The following is a 20051-nucleotide window of genomic DNA, read 5'->3' as shown; positions in this document are numbered from 1 at the left end:
AAAGGGATTAAGTGTAATATTTTAAATTTTAGTCGGACAATTTAAGTTAAGTCTCATACGAATTTTGTTTTAGCTTTTCAATTTTAGGTACCTATCTATAGTGCAATTTTTTAACTTTACTTTTCTCATACCGCAAGAGCAGTGTATTATGTTTAGTATCCTTCCTTAACATTTGTGGCAAACATTTCAGAATTTCAGTAGAATGGGAGTTAAAAGGTTTCCGCTTTCGAATTGGCCCTTCAAAAAATACTGTTTCGGGGTTGCGATGACGTGGAAACATTCCAAGATCAGAAAGTCGGGTAGCGCTAACAGCGTTTCAAACTGACCTACATCTGCGGCGCGCAGTCAAGCCGAAAAACAATGTTCATCGATATATATAACAAGCGAATTTGTTTTATTTCATTTCATTGAACGAAGCCGAGTATGTTTAGAGTTTTTCGCGTTTTCTATTACTGAACGAAATTTCGCTTTAGTGATGATTGTAAATTAAATAACAGAAAATTGTTCATTCCTGACCGAATGTTTTTCGCCGATATATATTTCCGTTGTATCAATATAAAAACATTCAATAGAATTGTCAGCAATTTCCGGAAAATGGATTGATCAAAAGCTTTCATTTGTATGAAAGCACGCTACATTTTACAGCTGAAAAACGCGAACTATTCGATCTGATAAATTTATAATTGAAAACTGTTCATAAAAATTAAGCAGATTCGATGTTTCTCCTGTTGCAAACTTTGTTACATTTCAAGTTTTAAACAATAGAAGTTCTAAACTATTACAAAAACCGGATGAGAAAATTCAAACAAATGATATGTAATTATAAAGTTAAAGAAATATCAGGAAACTGACTGAATGTAACACGTTTAAGACCTTACTATTTATTAGTTTATGGGTGCCTACCCCCTTTGGTAAAACTTCCTTTTTCTTGATGTTTATTTTACAATCTGAATACTTTTGACTTCAAACCTATCAATTTCTTCCTAAGCCCCCCATTAACCATACCGTAATCTATTACAGTTTTTTAATCTCCCTAAAAAAAGTGTATTCCCCCTTTCCATCCCCTTCAATAGTACCATTTAATATCTCCAGCCCAGTCTTTGTTCTCCATTGTATGAATTCCTTCCCTTCCCTATCAACATATTCATCCCTTAAATTTCTTATGTGAAATTTATCCTCCCTTACTGCACATACTTACTTCCCAATTCTTATATTGAAACCTTAAAACATTATGTTATAATTCTTAGTGATTTCAATTTGTTCTTCTACATAATCTAAATTACATTTTTTTTTTATTTAAATATACAAAACAATTACCTACTTTATCTTACATATCAACCCCGTTATAATTACTAATTCATCATTAACTATCGTTACCTCAAGTTTGAGATATAATTTTGTTCCCACCAACAAATCTCCTTTAGCTCTGCCTTTTTTTTCCAGTTCTTATAGCATTAACAAATGCCCAATTGTAACAATCATCTAAATTACTCTCTATGCGCCCTATATATTTTTATACTCAAGCCAAGTTTCAACTATCTCCTACTTCTTTAAAAAATCCCAAAAACTATTATCCTTATTCTTCACCCCCGCTACAATCTACACTACGAAGTTAATCTTCTTTTTAGACACCAATCCCACAAGTCCCCTCGTATCATTCCCCATTATCCCGAAATGTCTTGTTTTCAGCTTTCATCATCCTCTTCTTTTCATCGTCCCTTACCCACAGTACTTTCCCTAATTATATCTTTTAATAACCCACCCTGATTTCTTTACTATTATTCTTCTCCTTTTCTTTCTTAGCCATGTCATATATTCTCTTTTCTACTTTCCTCTCCTCTATTGTCAAATCTTCCTTAATAAATATGCTTGCTCCTCTCAGACTCTTCTTGTTTCTCAAAATTTTTACTTTTACTCCCAACTTTCAACCTTCAATCCAAATATATTTTCTTTTATTTTCCAAATTTCCATGATTTCCCTGAACATGATTATTTTAGTATAATTTCAGATTTGTTCCCCCAGCTTGTCTGGGCAGTTTTAAGACGTGTTATCTATATTTAAGTTGCTAATGGGGGGGGGAGGGGTGGTCATTAATTCGTCGGACCTTCCCTAGATTGTAGACATCCGGAACAATCCTAGGGATCTTAAACGAAACAACATTGCGTAGTTTTATCTTATAAGTCGATCGTAGGCAGAGCTAGTCTATTTTTTAATACATTTATAAATGCTGAATGCATCTCAATTGGATGGAGTTTCGCAGGATTGTTTTAAGGATGTTGTCCCTAAAGCCTTGTTTATTAATGAAAGACATGTATGAATCTCAATTTCCAGGTCATTTCTTTTAATTTTGTTATAAACTTTAACTACTTTGCTGCTTGAAATGTGCAGTCATATTTTGTGTATATTATATTGTTAGGTATAAGGCTATCAAAATAAATTTAAAAAAATCTTAAAATTCACATGTTTAAAGATTTTACAAATCTGATTTATACCGGAAACTATTTCCACACTTAATTAGACAGGATGTAATAGAATGTAATTTTCGAATCCGTTTGGCTTACCGCTGGAAACATTTATAACGTTGACAAGTGCAATTAAAGCCATTTAACCACTATCTGACATACACTTTAAAAGATAAAGCTAATGTAATTCCCACAGAAGCGTTTTCCACGGTTTAAACTGACAAGTAACTCTCATACATCACGAGAGATGTCTTGGGAAGTTTTCTTATTCGAAACTTTTGCTACAAAGATATACCGAAATCTGTGCTGGAAGGAAAATTACAAGAAAACCAGTTAATTTACGATATGCATTTCTAGTCTAAAAGCTTGCTTTTCTTTAAACAATGGACCTAAATATACATCATGTGGTTAAATAATATTTAGACGTAGAGTAAACTACAGATGAACTTGTAAATTTACCCGTAACATAACGAAGTGCAACAACATTTATTTAATAGACAAAATCTATGACTTTTTTGTTTGCATTTTTAGTAAACTTCGAGTAAATTTTCAGTTTTACCATTTTTTGCCAAACCTATGTTTAATGCCTGAAGGTCCGTTCGAACAAGACTCAATTTATATATGTTTTCGGAAATTTGGACCTTTTTAACAGTAACGAATGGAAGATTTTCCAAATTAGGTTAATTTTTATATAATTCGTGCATTAAACCAAATCCTATATCTTCAAAATTTGATAAAGAATAATGTGCCAAAATTGAAAATAACGGCATAACTCATAGAAAGAATAATTTAGTAAATGAAAATTGCAAGGCATACAATTATTCTACTTTGCTAGCATGGTAATTTTTCCAATGTCCGTCAATTATGAGACAGCATGAGATTATGAAACTGCGTGGTGAATTTTCTCAATGTATTAGCGTAAAGTAGGAAACATTACAAGAACATGTATTGTGAATAGAATAAATGGGAAATAATTCTTTCATATTTAACATTAAATAAATGCTAAACCTATCGAAGAGCAGTACTTAAATGTTGGTATTAACCCCGACATCTCACACACAGTGTGTACGAGTGTTAATAAATTGGCGACATTTTGGCTTAATTACTTTTTGGTAGTGTGGTGTTACAGGCGAATGATGAGGATACCGCAGATAGAGAAGGTAAGAAATGAAGAGGTATTAGAAATAATAGAAGAACAGAGGACTCTATGGAAGTCAATACAAAATAGGCGGGATAGGTTGGTAGGACACCTTCTCAGGCATTAAGGTCTAGTCAGAGACATATTAGAGGCAGAAATGGAAGTTAGGAGGAATAAAGGTAGACCTAGATTAGCTTACTGTTCGCAAAAAGTTAAGGATGCGGGTTGTTCTAGTTTTAGGGAAATGCGAAGATCAGCACAGGATAGGAAGGAGTGGAGGTGCGTGTCCAACCAGTCTTAGGACTGACGACCTTATGATGATGACTTTTTTCATAAAGAGTTGAATTGATATAATGCTTTATATGTGATTAGCTGATTGACTTAGCACTCCTGGTCTTAAATAATGTAACGGTGGATTCAATTCTTCAATCCAATTCTCTAACTTTTTCGTCATTGGTCAAGATTCTATAGTTTGCTTAAGTAAATTGACTTTGGCTTTACATCTTCGGGTCTACTGTTTGTAGCCCCACCGTGTTCATTCGATTTATAATAAATTACGCATCAAGGAGGGCATTATTTAATCATGATACAATTTTTAGTGAAACCGGGTGAAAACGGTCTAAAAGCCTTGGCGAATTGGAAAATGTGTATAGTAAAAGGCTAACAATAAGGGAAGGGCGAGCACCGAATGCAAATCTGACATGATATAAATGCTGATAGTTTTATTAGATACTCAGGGGATGATCCGCCGCGAGTACGTTCCTTCTGGTTCAACAGCTACCGGACAATTATATGTTGCCCTCTTGAAGCGATTAAGGGTACGCATTTTCCACGTAAAGCGGGCACTTGTACAGAAAGGCTGGATTCTTCATCATCATCACGATCCCACATGCTTTCGTTATTGACTGACAGCGACTATTTGACCAAAAAAGTATACTTCGGCTGCCGCATGCCCCCTATGGATCGGATTTAGTCCTGTGCGACTTTTTCACTTCCCAACAATAAAATTCTATCTCAAAATACCCATCGTGGTTGAAAAAGGAGCTGAGGCAGCTGTGCCTACGGTTCTGAACTCTATACCTTCAAAAAGCTACGAAGGGTACTTCCAGGAGTGGGAAAGGGGGTCGGCAACGGTATACGAAGTTGGAAAGTGATCTTCAGATAAGAAAGTATTGAGCAAAACTTAATTCACTTGTGTTTTATTTACAAATTCCCGGAACTTAATTACCACACTCTACCGTGAGATGAAATAATTAAATAATAAGTATAAAGTTATCTTGTACTGTTAGTGCATTTGATCCAACCCTGGAATTGTCTCCTAGTAAGGACAACTGCTGCACAATATGAGTGCACTTTATTTAAAGAGTTTTCACCTCTACAGCAGTGCCATCAGCATAGCAACGTAGGTAGTAGTGGAAGCAGTAATTTTGCATGTTAATTATGTAGGAGATCGTGCTGCGTATGGCTCCCCAAGCATTACTACCTGGATTGCCCACTTATCCTGCTCACATCTGCTTCGGAATATGGCAGTTCAGAGACGTAAACACTGAGAAAACTCATTCCAAGTGTTTTGAACTACACGGTGACCGGAATAATCAGGCATAAATTTCATTAAGCACAAAAGCTTCCAGCTACAGCTACAACGCTCGTTTTTCTTGTGAAAATGTTATTTAACGTTTACAGTGTGACTTAGGCTACTCCAACAGGACAATTTAGCATTAAAATTTCGTGTTTAGAACATCAGTTAAAAAGAGGGTAATAGAAAGAATAAATGGGAGATTTTAGTTTTGTTTTGCATTATTTGACATGACATAAAATTTTAACTTAATCAAAATAATGTGCAGAAATAATAATAAATAAGTTAACAAGTCAGCAAAAAACATTAAGTGTTAGGAAAATACTGGTTATGTACCTAAAAATGATCTGAAAGTCTTCAGTTTAAAAACAAAAATGGTCACGTTACGTATGACGCGATTCCGCGCTTGCGCTGTTTACGACGTACTACAGCGCCTCTCAATATTCGAGTCAGAACTATTTTACAAATGACGGTGAACTCCCATGTTACATCGTTCTAATCGTAAGTGTATCAAGTAGTTGAACGTATGTCATAGGTGCCTAACTTTGTATGTTGCATACCATACGTTCCAGTTTATTTGCCAAAATGCATTATGGGGTAACGCGTGATGTATGTCACTGAATAATAACTAATTAGTCCGCACCAATGCGTCACCACCGTTATTACTTTAATAAGAGTTTGTTTCTTATACTTATTCGTAGTTTAACGTCGCCTTTTCTATAAAACCCACAAGCAGACTGTTAACGTTTGTTTTAACAAGCAACTAGTGTTAACTAGTTTAATGCAAATTTATTTAAACTCGACCAACTAGAAGAACAATGTTTAAGTTTTCAGAGAACAATTACCTCAGTTTGAATAAGAAATCTGCAATTAGTGCAAGTATACAAGAGAATAATTCCGCCTAGTGGAAATTTTAATTTGAAAAGAATTAATTGAGAACAAAGGAAAATTTTACTTGGAATCATAAGTTTTCTTTTGAAATTTCATATTATTAAAACGGTCCTGATTCAACGTTCTATGTTTCTGTCTGCACATTTCAATGAACTTAAAAGTATATTTAGATTTTTTGAAAAATGTGGTCTAAAAGTCCATATCCATACAATAACACATGTACCTAAAAATCATTAGTGTTGCGAAGCACAAAGCTTCAAACATCTAACATCGTTATTGAGAGTTGTAGTTAAATGAAGAGAAGAAAAATCAACAATATTTTACTATTATAATACGTGATATATATATTTACTAATAAAATATTTTTTCTTACTCGCCATGTACACAGTTTGAATGTTTGTGACCAACTACTAGTATGATAACGTATAGATAATGCTTAACAACAACCTAAAGACAATCTAGCCACAGTATAAAGATTCTATACAGTGAATTCAATCCTTCTTCCTGCCTAAAATACCGACGAGCACGGTTGTATGGGCGTGGCTAGGAAGTGAACCTACTGTATAAAGTCAACAAACAAAAGAACGAATTTCTTAGAATCTCCGGTACGAATGTTGTCGAAAGTTGAGGTAGAAAGTACTGTTTATTGTTTAATAATGACGTATTTTTGTCGTTATTTAGAGTGGGTGCGATATTACATAGAGTGTATAATTGTTTAGACAACAATGTAAATCTAGCGTCAGCAGTAACAATTAATTCACTGTAATTTATCTAAATTTATAAATATTCAGTTTATGAAGCTACACATTTAATCCAAAGCGAAGGTATAAACTACTAGTAAGTATTTATGTCATGTTGTGTCTGTTATTAACAACAAAAAGTATGTGATTTGGTACACATAATTCTCAAAGTGAAAATGTTACTAATTTACTAGACCGACGTAGATTGCATTCTATGCATAGATTGTAAGGCTATCGTGACAATGTTAATATTTTCCTTTTTTTAAGGACAAATATATATTCGCCAGTATTAATTTATTTACAAATATGTATAATTCAAACAGTGTAAGACTTTCTTCTTCTGATAAATTTACCTTACTATAAAAAAGAAAAAACGATTATTGCGAATTTCTTAATTGCATCTGTAATAAATTGTTGATTGTAAGAATTGTCACGTGAAAGCAGAAGGATTAATTTGTTGTCGTTTTCGCTCTACACCTCATCTTCTTCTGTTGTTTTTCAACCTTTTGATTTGTTTCACCTGGTCTGTCCGTCGTTGTAAGAACGCGACAGGAGGTTGGGCCAAGGGACCATCTACCACTGCGCTCCTGACGGAGGTGAATTATTAGGACTTGCTTTGCAGGTTATCATTTAAACAGATTAAGGCGAAGAGCGCGATGGTCTTTTTATCAACTGACAGAGAAAAATAGTAGCCTTTAAGCTGTCGTCAATCATAGGCAGCGGCGCCATCGTTCCGATTTAATTCATTTGAGTTAAAAGTTTGTCGCCGGGTTCACGCTATCGATTTCCTGTTAGAGTGCTGATTTGGATAAATTGCCAAAGTCACCCAGCGCGGTTACAAACACAAGCTAACTAGGTAACGTTAATTTTTAATCTGGCTTTTACGGCTTCATAGAACTAATAATGATGCCATTTTGTAGAGTTTATAATTTTGGTAAAAAAAAATCGGTTGTCTGTAAAGTCGGTTTACTGACGATAGTTGAACGTGACAACGTCATAAGAAAATACTGATGGAATGGTTTCATTTTTCAAAAGAAAATTTTAATTTTATTTGTTTGATAGATATTTTGTATGGATATAGAGAAGGAGGTAAATNCACACACACACACACACACACACACACACACACACACACACACACACACACACACACACACACACACACACACACACACACACACACACACACACACACACACACACACACACACACACACACACACACACACACACACACACACACACACACACACACACACACACACACACACACACACACACACACACACACACACACACACACACACACACACACACACACACACACACACACACACACACACACACACACACACACACACACACACACACACACACACACACACACACACACACACACACACACACACACACACACACACACACACACACACACACACACACACACACACACACACACACACACACACACACACACACACACACACACACACACACACACACACACACACACACACACACACACACACACACACACACACACACACACACACACACACACACACACACACACACACACACACACACACACACACACACACACACACACACACACACACACACACACACACACACACACACACACACACACACACACACACACACACACACACACACACACACACACACACACACACACACACACACACACACACACACACACACACACACACACACACACACACACACACACACACACACACACACACACACACACACACACACACACACACACACACACACACACACACACACACACACACACACACACACACACACACACACACACACACACACACACACACACACACACACACACACACACACACACACACACACACACACACACACACACACACACACACACACACACACACACACACACACACACACACACACACACACACACACACACACACACACACACACACACACACACACACACACACACACACACACACACACACACACACACACACACACACACACACACACACACACACACACACACACACACACACACACACACACACACACACACACACACACACACACACACACACACACACACACACACACACACACACACACACACACACACACACACACACACACACACACACACACACACACACACACACACACACACACACACACACACACACACACACACACACACACACACACACACACACACACACACACACACACACACACACACACACACACACACACACACACACACACACACACACACACACACACACACACACACACACACACACACACACACACACACACACACACACACACACACACACACACACACACACACACACACACACACACACACACACACACACACACACACACACACACACACACACACACACACACACACACACACACACACACACACACACACACACACACACACACACACACACACACACACACACACACACACACACACACACACACACACACACACACACACACACACACACACACACACACACACACACACACACACACACACACACACACACACACACACACACACACACACACACACACACACACACACACACACACACACACACACACACACACACACACACACACACACACACACACACACACACACACACACACACACACACACACACACACACACACACACACACACACACACACACACACACACACACACACACACACACACACACACACACACACACACACACACACACACACACACACACACACACACACACACACACACACACACACACACACACACACACACACACACACACACACACACACACACACACACACACACACACACACACACACACACACACACACACACACACACACACACACACACACACACACACACACACACACACACACACACACACACACACACACACACACACACACACACACACACACACACACACACACACACACACACACACACACACACACACACACACACACACACACACACACACACACACACACACACACACACACACACACACACACACACACACACACACACACACACACACACACACACACACACACACACACACACACACACACACACACACACACACACACACACACACACACACACACACACACACACACACACACATATTCTTAAAATTTTGCTGATCCCAAAATTTTGCCACTCTAGACTCGGCCTAATGGTAAATCCAGCACTGACGGTTGTACTATGATCGCTTTATAAAGTCTTTAGACAAATTGGTAGTTTTTTTCCGGCCAGTAGATGAACTGATGCTGTCCTGATTTGGATCTAAAGAATGTCGCCGGTTGAGGTTGCTTTCGAACGTTTAGCTAGCACAAATGACGAACTTCTTCAGAGGTTTTTCCAATGCTGGATACAAGGACAAAATGAATCCTTTATTTAGACTCACTAAATGTGAGTCAATATCAATATAATTTCCTGTGAACACAATTTAATGGCAGTCCTTCAAATGGAAATAGCTTTTTTTCCGCTTAATAGTTTAATTACTCGTATAAAAAATGTACTAATTTTAAATTAAAAGAAATCATTGAGAGTTGATGATCCAGAGACAAAAATAAAAAGCTTACCCTCCAACGTAATGGTATTTACAAATCTAAGGGCAAGCGAAAGCTTTTTCTAGTTCATTACCACTCAGTTTAATATTTTATGCTTTCAATTAAGAAAGCGTACAGGTTTCTTGCTTTTTCTTTGAGATACTTCATCCATTAGCCTTGCCTTTTCTTAAAAAAAAAAATTGAGAAAAAGTAAAAAGAAATTTGTAGAGTCAACAATCTTAATTTCATTATCTCGACCTTTTTTCTTAAACGAAACTAATATTTATTGAAAAATTCAAAGAGAGAAAATTAAGTAATTTAAAATAGAGGGACTGTCAAAGAGATATTATTAGGCATAACTAAATATTTGGACAGCTCGCTGTTTGCCGTTTTACTTTTAAATTGTGCGTCCGTTTTTTTAATTTTTGCTTCACTCTTGCTTCGGTCTAAGTTAAGAACGTAAAATGAGTTTTCTCTGCATATAGTCTGGTATTTCGTTGTTCTAGGTTCTTTAATAAAGGAGATTCTACAATAGCAAAAAATGAAAGATTGTTTTTACAGTAGCATCCGCTTGTTTCTTTACCAGATGCAATTATGTTGCTTTTGATCTTATTCATGTTGGGTTTAATCCTGTGCTTTGTGAGCGGATTTAGAGTAGAGTAATTCACTTGTCACAATTACGGTGCTCTATTTTACATACGATGAACTCCTGTTTTGCTTCTCTTCAAAAACAAGCAGTTAAATATAAATTAAAAACACAATGAAAAGTTCCACAAAATTTTATGACATATTTCGGTCACATGACTATTTTCAAAAAAAAACAAGTGTACTAAAGGACTAAAAGTAATACAGCACTTTAATTAACATTTTATGGGGGCATATTTTATAACAAGTTCTGTATTAAAGTAAAAGTCAGGAAAAGAAGCTTCTAATTGCCTGGTTAATAATATTAGGAATGAAAACTGGTAAATTTCATTTATGTAGGATAATTAATGTCTATTGGACCATAGATTGGTATAAGTGGGTCTTCTGTTAACGTTAAAATTTAATTTATTCATTGTGTTTGTAACTTGTAAATCTAAGAAGGTAAGAACGTAATACTGTTGTCAACTTACATTTTGATGATGTTAATGAAAAGAATCAGAGCTGAAGAGGGGCGTAAGAAGATTTATCTGGAATAAAACCTACACCGACGTTTCGGCTCTGGTTGCAGCTTTTTCAAGGAAATTTTTTTAAGTCAGGAAATCGCAAATTAGAGGTGAAACGTCGGTTCTTTTCGTTAAACATTAAGGAGAAGAAATGGATTGTTAATACTAGTTATATTCGGGAAAATAAATTCATAAAGAACATGTACTTTCAGTTTATGTTTAATGCATGTGTTCATACTTGTAAATGACTGGCATTTGGTACTATTTTAATAAAAAATTTGCTCTGTTATTCAACGCTATCGTGAGTATAAAATTAAATTCAAATGGGCGCCATACACGTCATTAATGCAAATATTTCCATTACAACACCACCTGCTGATACATACTTTGTGTGCTGGCGGAAAACGTTCCGTTACAATTCCAGTTGTTCTCATTCAAGCAGGCGGGTTTTGATGAAAAATAGAACATTATCGAGAACAATGTTTTTAGGATGATGATAATATCTGTCGAGTGGCACATCTGCCACTAGGTCGTTTTTTAAATTGTATAATGTATCAAATTCTCTTGATGATATATTTGTTTATAAAGGTCTCAGTACTGTATGAAAATAAATGAAAGTAAAACAAAAATACTGGTATGCAAGGGAAAGAGTGACTATAAAGATAGGAGACGAAAAATTAGAAGTGGTGGATTTTAGGTATGTAGGAAGTCAGATAAGTCAGGACGAAAGGAGTAGTAGGGATATAAAGCAGATAGTGCAGAGTCGAGTCGCCTTCAATTAAAAGAAGTCACTTCTATGCTGGCGAGCGGTTAATTTATTCGAAAAACTTTGTTAAAGGTGTATGTTTGGAGCACGGCGCTGTACGGGTGCGAAACATCGCAAGTGAGCGCAGAGGAAAAGAAAAGCTTAGAAGCGTTCGAAATGTGGTGTTACAGGCGAATCATGAGGATACCGTGGATAAAGAAGGTTAGAAATGAAGAGGTATTAGAAAGAGTAAGAGAACAGAGGACTCTATGAAAGCCAATAAGAAATAGATGAGATAGGTTAGTAGGACACCTTCTCAGGCATGAAAGTCTAGTCAGAGACATATTAGTGGCAGAAACGGATGTTAGGAGGGGTGGAGGTAGACCTAGATTAGATTACTGTTCACTAATAGTTAAGGATATGGGTTGCTCTAGCTTTAGGGAAATGCAAAGATTAGTACAGGATAGGAAGAGTGGGGGAGTGTGTCTGACCAGTCTTAGGACTGACGACCTTAGGATTTGAAAGGTCTCATATAAATAGTTAATTTAGGACATGCTATATAAAACAAGAGAAATCAGTCCTACAAGGTGAACCACCTGAGATTATTGTAGAAATGAACACAAGGAGTATTTCCGAATAGTGTTTCAATGTCAACGGAACTTTTTTCAATATCTTGCCAGTTTTTTCGTCAAGGGGCATCAAAGCTGATCAATCTTGATTCTAGATTCAATGTAGGCTTAACTGCGTTAACTGTATATGGAAAAGGTATATGGAAAAGGTTTTTTTGGTTGATGGGTCATGTTTTATTTAGATTTTTTACCGACGTTTCGTCCACAACTGTGGTAGACATTCTCGAAGGCGCTTTGGTAGTCGGTGTGATATTCATCAGTCCAGAATACTACCCATATAAAAAAATATTGATATTCGTTTTCTTTAATTTTAAATATATAATTTTAAATATATGATTCGTTCATATTCTCTTTAAGCATGTTATATGAATCAACTTCTTATTCACGAAATCGGACAAAAATAACTCATAATATTCAAATCAATATTAGTCATTTCAAGGAGGCAAAATAGCCATTGAATCAAAAAAGTCTCATTAAAACATTCTTCAAGAACACTCCCTCTGTTCAATTCGAATGACAAATTTACATAAGAGTGACTTTTCTTCTTTATTTACCGAATGGTCAGTTATTTATATCACTGTTTGGTCTTCTTTTTTGCGCACTATTTATATCAATCATTGGTATCAACCGCGTATTATGTAAACACCACATTATGTCACCAGCATATAAAAGAAGGGTTGACAAGTATGCCCTCCAGAAGGGGGAACTTTCCACCACTTTCATCTAGGCTACTCTACTTTACTTAACATAACCCAAACTAACTTAACCTAACCTATGTCTATAAACTGGGTAGGACAAATTATGTTATGATGGTTGAAAGTTCCTCCACCGAAATTTATTCTTCCCCTTTCATATGAAAGACTTTAAAATACCTCAAACAAGGGAATTCTTGCTGTAGTTTTAGGATCAGTAACTGTCAAAAGTCGTAGTACTTATGTACGTATAAACTATTATTTGTTTAAAAAAAATATTCAAAATACGTTTCCCCCAATTTTTTTCATGTTCTTTTATAATTTAATCCATTTTCAAGAACAAAAATTATGTATTTGAAAAGGCCGCGATACGAATGTTTTTCTACTACATACTTTTTAAAATTTACAAACAAATGGTATGTCTGTTGCGCAATTCAAACTTAATTTTATCTAAATCTTATAAAGTTTAATTTTGAGACCTAGCTGTTCTTTTCTCTTAGTACGTGTCTATTTATATACCTATATACATATACGTATACAGACTGATAATAATCATATATTTGAATCATAAATGCCAAACGTTCAGTTGTATGTCATTTTATTCACGATTTCTTTTCTTCGAATATATTCCGTCAGATAATCTGAGACAGACTACGTGAAGTATAAATGTCACAAATTCATGTTTATAGCTGTCAGGATAAAAAGAAAATGCGTCTCAAACATCGTCATTCCGTGAACGGCAATAGGTCCAAGTTGATCTGGCTTGTGCGCCCTTTTGGGTCTGGAAATTGGATTGATCGTAACCTGTAGCGGAAGATAGCGAGCTGTTGTGAAATATGTTAACGTTCCTCCGAGATAGCGTAGCACATTTGTTCGTCGATTTTTGGGTCTACATATTTACCTTTTTCCCTATCTTTTTTCGTTTTGAAGACATAATCTCGTTCACCGTGACATCCACGCTTTTAGCTTCTAAAGCGCCAAGAATTTCAGAAAAGGAATTTTAGGGTTGAGCTCCTCCTGGACGGCAGGTATCCTTATCGATGGCGCATAGCACCTACATTTTAATTTTACCGGCATTTATGTAAAATATAAATTTATGATCTATGCTTTAAACGCCAAACATTAAAAACATAATGTCGTACACCATAACGTAGACTTTTAATCTAGTATACCTCTTTGCAATAATTGTTTGGTTCCAACGAAAGCATCCCGGACATCAAAAGCAGAACAAAGCAACCCTCCCATTTTTTAATTAAACGTTATAGTCGTCGGTTACTTACAGAATATTGTACTACGATATATCCCACTCATACTGAATTTGTTAACAAAATAAAAACGCATTTATGCCGTTTTTATTAACTATATTATTATCTAAACCGCTAAATAAAATCTTCTGAAATTTCATAGAACTTTAGTCTTTAAAAAGTGGAACCGGTGATAAAACAGTATTGTACGAAAATAAATCAAAGTAAAACAACAATATCGGTATGCAAGGGAAGAAAAGGTAGGGAAAGAGTGAATATAATGATAGGCGACGAAAGATTAAAAGAAGTTGCTCATTTTCGTTATGTAGGAAGTCAGATAATTGCGGTCGGAAGGAGCAGTTGAGTTATAAAATAAAGGATAGCGCAGGGTCGAGTCGCCTTCAACAAAAATAAGTCACGCAACTTTGCTCGAAACGGTTAATTTAAAAATTCTGCTGAGATTGTTACAGGTTCTGTACGGTTACGAAACGTGAACAGAAAAGAAAAGGTTACATGGAAGCATTTGAAATGTGGTGTTACATTGATTGATGAGGATACCGTGGATAGCAAAGATTAGAAATGAGGAGGTGTTAGAAGGAGTAAGAGAACAGAGAGCGCTATGAAACTTAGTAAGAAATAGACGAGATAGGTTAGTTAGTAGGTCACCTTTTCAGGCATGAAGGGCTAGCTGGAGACATATTAGAAGCAGAAACAAGACTTAAAAGGAATAGAGGTGGAGTTACATTAGATTACTGTTCAGAAATAGTTACGGATGTGGAATGTTCTAGCTTTAGAGAAATGCGAAGATTAGCTCAGGATAAGAAAGGGTGGAGGTGCGTGTCTAATTAATCTTAGAACTGACGAAGATGATGATGATAGTCTTTAAAAAGTTATTTCGTAGGATTGGACAAAAAATCGTTTTGACATATACCTAATTAATGTAAAATATAATCTTTTGGGAGCTGTGCGGTAAAAATAGCGGTATCATAAAGGCAGTTCAGAATCTTACGAACCTTGGGTTGCGCACTAATAGAACTCCGCCCGTTTATTGATTTCTACCTTTTAAAAACATCACTATCTACAAAATAAATGCAATAAGACCCAACCCTCGAACAAGTTCAAGCTCATGAGATTTTGGACTAGCTATACCAACGTGTTTACACCAGCAAACCAAAATTCTTATTGAGTTTGTAATAAGCTACCCTGTATGTTTTGTAAAATGAAAGTTATAAAAATGTAAAAGAAATGGACAAAGTTTGGGAGAAGATAGGGTCATTTAATTTCTTCATGTTTAGTAATTGCCAGTTCTTTTCATTAAAGGTAGTCATCACTAGTCTACGACAATATTGTGCTTCTATTCGCTATTACACCGCTTGCGAATGTGTCTCTACGAAAAATTCGCAACGCTAAAGTATCTTCCACACCAGTGCGAAATCGCAGCGGATAGATATATCTAATAGGTAAGTACTTCACTAGTTTTTTCATTTTTACCAATTGTTAGTAATATTAAAGTTTCATCTTTAACAAGGAAGTCATTCTTTTTACACGTCAGTTTCGTACCTATATTATTATTGAATACCATTTCTGCCACGAAGAAATCATGTAGTGAGATCAAGTTTTCGCTGCCACACAACTTGGGTATGTTCCGAATTCGTAACGCCAAACATTCGCGTAGGTGTGACTTACCCTTAATGACTCGCGTAGGTGTAAGGGATGTTTCAAGTCACATATTTTATTTGTTAAATTTGCTCAATATACACAGATTAAAAATTAATAATCTTTTGATGTTTTATGACAGAAACACGTCATCGAGTAATAAATGAGCTTCACGTTAATGCATGTAGTACGAAATAAGATGAAAGGGCAAAGTTAATTTGTCGTTTTCGCATGAAAAAGCTTCGCACTAGACGAAACGTTACGAATAGAGAACATTAAGTGTATTCGCGATGACGGCATATACGCATTTCATTTATGTTTGTCGTGTCGCGCGTCGTCTCGTAGTCGTCGTTGTCGTCACCAAAGCATTGAGATATGGAAATTCATTTAATTTTGCATTCGCATTAAAGAGCAGGAACCAGCAATAAATCTCGTGGCGTAATAAATTGGAACTGCTTCGGGCTGCTGGAAGAAGTATATTAGCGGCAATTTCTTTAAAAATTTCCAGCTTTCATAAGTCCTCCAGCAATTCTTTATACGCGGCGCGTATTTGATTAATATCATTTTACCAATGTATGTGTATGAAATTCCAATAAATTATCGATTACCTCAACCACACGATTCAAAACTGTATCTGATACTGATTCTTCTCCATGCTAATAAAATCAATACAGTACAAACAAATAAGTAACTTTTTGGTTCATTCTTAGAAGTGATTGTAGGTAGTAACACGGAGCTAGTAGATGGGTTATAAATATTCGGTTGCTTCATTTTTGTTTATATTTATCAACTTAACTTTTTTAAAACAAATCTGATTATTAAACTGAATTAATTAAATGCATTTGTTGACAGAAGATACCGCCTTTCCGTTTTTCAATCAATCAATTAAATAATTAAGCCTTGGATGATATAAGCGCAGGAATAGATACTTATTAATGAAAAGAAAATTGATGACAATAGATACCTATTTGGATTGACATTTCGGCTAGTAGTATCGTAGAATTACTTCTTATGGAGGGACTTCCGGAAATCAATGAAAAATATGACCTCCATCTCAACACAAAGAAAACCAAATTCATGGAGATAGCATCGTATTAAAAACATTTATACATTAGCCAGCGAAGAATATTGAACTACTTAGGTACAGAATTTAACGACACATGGAATCATGTGCAGAAAATCCGATGTCGAATCGTAAAGACGAGAGATTTCTTCTGTAAAATAGCCTCAGTATTCAAGAGTCACAAAAATAAAATTATTTCCCTGATGCCATATATTTTCTGTTTTATTCTACGGTATTTAATCATGGACTCTAACTGATACATTAGCAGTTGGTATTTGAGATGCGGTTGTGCCACAAAATACTGACCTTTAGAACATGATTTTCTGTACCCACCACTGAATCCCGAATTTTTCCATGCCGCAGTGGATAAAGCAAAGATAGTCAGGATGATTGCCAACATACGAACTAGATATGGGCAACGTTAAAAGAAGAAGATTTACGTAGAAGAGTCATTCACAAATAATAAGATTGAATACGATTCCGATTATAACACGATTTATGGCATTATTTATTTATTTATTTATACCTATTGNGCCTTAAATGGAACGCCTCAGAGCGAGGTAACGCCGCATGAGTCATGTTTTTTCGTGCGTGCAGCCGGCTCCATCGAATTATAAGACGTTGTCACGTCAAAAATGTGTATTTAAGCTTTATTTGTACACCTATTGGTTGAACCCGCTCAAATTTGGACGGTGGGTATCGTGTCCATAACGCATATCGGTTATATTATTATCGCCCTTGCTCGAATAATACTCCAGTCTAAACGTCCGATTTTTTTACAATTGTTTAGTTCAATTTCGAATACCTACGTTACAATTCCGCCTCTAGTCCCCTATTGTTTGAAACACACTCTACTTATGGTAAACACGATCCTGCTCTTACGAATTCCGTAAATCCCACTATGGAATTAATCTACTGTCATTGTAGTTCTAAAGATGCTTAGAGGATGATATATAGGACGTAGCTGTTAATTTGGTAATAAAATGGGTATTAGACAATGAAGTACGCATTTCAATTGTATCTCTAAAGCGTCAATCTAGGTCCTAATAGATACAATATTAATTTGTTAGGTAAAGTTACGTAGGACACAATATATGATATATTTCTGAAGTGAAACTTCCTTATCGACGGTAGGTAGGAAATTTACTAGAGTGTAAAACCGAAAAGTGTAACGTTACGCGTCACGTGCCAAGTCACGCGCTACGAGTGACCCCTGGTGAATATGTCCAAAAGGAGTCATTTTAACAGGCTTAGTAGCAATCGATAATCCGAAAATTGCCATTTCAACAAATTGTCAGTAGATCGCGCCTACGCTGTTTTATATATGTTTCGTATATGCGTTTGTGTTTGTAATTCCTCTCTGCACTTTTATATGGTGCAAGAGTAAAGGTTTTTAAAAAATCTAAACCAATATTCGGCATTCGTCCGCTCGAAATAAAGTTGTATTTTTCTGGTGTGTAACATTTAGTTAATGCAATAGTTTAAGCCATTAAAAAAAAAATAGTATACAATCTATAGACGTTTCTCTTCTTACGCGTGTACACTAATACACGCTCGCCCCGTTTTTTGTCTAATCTCAACCAGTTGGTCCATAATCCAGCGTTTCGAACCATTTATTGTATGTTATTGATAATTGAGAGCCAACTATAGTATCGAACGTTAAAGCGGAATTAACCGTGATTGATTGATTCGCTTATTATTTGTCGATTAATTTCTGATTTCAATTCAATTTTGAAGTATAGAACGCACTGCAATGATCTTTAGCGTAGGTTGAGATACAATGTGTGGATTAAATGGATGAAATATTAGATAAAGACGTTTCTTAATTGATTGATATACGTAGGTACATATAAGTACGAGAATACAGAAGAAGTTAATTGCAGCAGTTGTTCTGCCCATCGATATAAAAACCAAACTAAACACATCTGTAAAGTATTTTTCGTGATAAACGAAGAAACTATGGAAATAACGGAACAGAGGGATAATTGAAAAAGTAACGAAGGCACTTATCTATAAATCCCAACGGAATCATGTAGGCCTTTAAACTGTGCAAAAAAACTTTGCTTTTACGAGAAATGTTACTAAAATAGCGCAAATTAACTAACGGCTTTTATGTTCGACTGCCTCCTGCTAAGCCCTTTCGGATACAGGGTTGTTTCTGCTTCATAGTATTCAGATCTCTTACACACACACATGCGCGTACGCGCACACACACACACGCACGGGCGCACACACACATACACACATGCGCGTATGCGCACACACACACACGTACGGGCACACACACACAAACACACACACAAACACACAAACACAATAACACACAAACACAAACACACACACACACACACACACACACACACACACACACACACACACACACACACACACACACACACACACACAC

At 36.2% G+C, this 20051-nt stretch overlaps 2 protein-coding genes across 2 annotated transcripts in view; one reads left to right on the top strand and one right to left on the bottom strand.

Moving 5' to 3' along the window:
• LOC108738820 (octopamine receptor Oamb) overlaps positions 1-16286 on the top strand; it is a 404007-nt gene extending 387721 nt beyond the window's left edge. Inside the window, exon 10 of the transcript XR_001938040.1 lies at positions 16246-16286. The gene's annotated coding sequence lies outside the window, so the exon portion shown is untranslated. The remainder of the gene's footprint in view (positions 1-16245) is intronic.
• Positions 1-20051, bottom strand: part of LOC108738819 (alpha-2C adrenergic receptor) — a 292551-nt gene that overhangs the window by 57478 nt on the left and 215022 nt on the right. The gene's annotated exons all lie outside the window — the stretch shown is intronic.

Source organism: Agrilus planipennis, unplaced genomic scaffold, assembly GCF_000699045.2.
Source record: "Agrilus planipennis isolate EAB-ADULT unplaced genomic scaffold, Apla_2.0 scaffold133, whole genome shotgun sequence".
In the NCBI taxonomy this organism is placed as follows: domain Eukaryota; kingdom Metazoa; phylum Arthropoda; class Insecta; order Coleoptera; family Buprestidae; genus Agrilus; species Agrilus planipennis.
The sequence above is the reverse complement of the archived record's forward strand: the minus strand, read 5'-3'. Positions and strand labels throughout refer to the sequence as shown.